Source organism: Colobus angolensis, unplaced genomic scaffold (assembly GCF_000951035.1).
Source record: "Colobus angolensis palliatus isolate OR3802 unplaced genomic scaffold, Cang.pa_1.0 Scaffold22, whole genome shotgun sequence".
Classification (NCBI taxonomy): Eukaryota; Metazoa; Chordata; class Mammalia; order Primates; family Cercopithecidae; genus Colobus; species Colobus angolensis.
Window position 1 is genome coordinate 920,886 of NW_012115377.1, and position 1,452 is coordinate 922,337.

The following is a 1,452-nucleotide window of genomic DNA, read 5'->3' on the forward strand; positions in this document are numbered from 1 at the left end:
CCCCCGGCGCCGCGACGCGCCTGCGTCGACGTCACCACACCCGCCAAGTGCCCGCCCCGGGAAGCAGATCCCGTCGCCTATTGGCCGGTCCACCCGCCGCTCGGGCCGCACCTCAACGCCCCGCCCCCAGCTGCCTTTTCGGCCCCCGCACCCGGATGCAGCCTCGCCATTGGCTGAGGACTCGCCATCCCTGATTTGATTGGCTGCAGTCGACGCCGGTCAGAGGACGGAAAAAAGGGCGACTTCTGGCCCCTTGATCGCCACGCCCGCCTCTCCTCTGACCCTGGTGCTGAAGCTAGAGAAGTGAGGCTGAAGCCCTGCATCCCGCTTCCCGCCTTCCCGGAGCACCGGATGTGCGAATGGATGGCTCACCTGTGGCTGAGCGCGCATGGCAGCTCCTGGAGCGGACCCTGGGAATGCTTTAGTAGCTATGTGGCAGTTCTCTCCTCTGAAAACTGTTACCCACATTCTACATACTTAAAATGCAAATGAGGCCAATCCAGGGTTGTCATTCACAGGGCCCCTGTTCGTCTCAAACTAGAGGATAACAGGCTGGGCGCGGAGGCTCACGCCTGTAATCCCAGCACTTTGGGAGGCCGAGACGGGAGGATCACGAGGTCAGGAGATCGAGACCATCCTGGCTAACACAGTGAAACCCCGTCTCTACTAAAAATACAAATACAAAAAAAAAATTAGCTGGGCCTGGTGGCAGGTGCCTGTAGTCCCAGCTGCTTGGGAGGCTGAGGCAGGAGAATGGTGTGAACCCGGGGGACAGAGCTTGCAGTGAGCCGAGATCGTGCCACTGCACTCCAGCCTGGGCGACAGAGCGAGACTTCATCTCAAAAAAAAAAAAGGATAACAGCAAGCATTTTATTGAGACTTAGTATGTGCCAACTGACAACACTGGGAGGTAACTTTTATTTTTTGAGACAGGGTGTCACTCTGTCACCCAGGCAGGAGTGCACTGGCGGTATCTGGCTCACTGCAACCTCCACCGCCCGGGTTCAAACGATTCCCGTGCCTCAGCCTCCCAAGTAGCTGGGATTACAGGTGCCCATCACCAAGCCCCGCTAGTTTTCCTATTCTTACTGGAGACGGGCTTTCACCATGTCGCCCAGGCTGGTCTCTCCTGAGCTCAAGCAATCCTCGATCTCTGTGATCCGTCCGCCTCGGTCTCCCAAAATGCTGGGATTACAGGTGTGAGCCACAAGCCGGCCTTTACATTTTTTATTTACATTTTCAACATACAATGGGTTGGTCAGGCGTGGTGGCTAGCGCCCATAATCCCACTTTGGGAGGCCGAGGCCGGCAGATCATGAGGTCAGATGGAGACCATCCTGGCTAACACGGTGAAACCGTCTCCACTAAAAAATACAAAAATTAGCCGGGTGTGGTGGCGGGCACCTGTAGTCCCAGCTACTTGGGAGGCTGAGGCTGGAGAATGGCATGAAC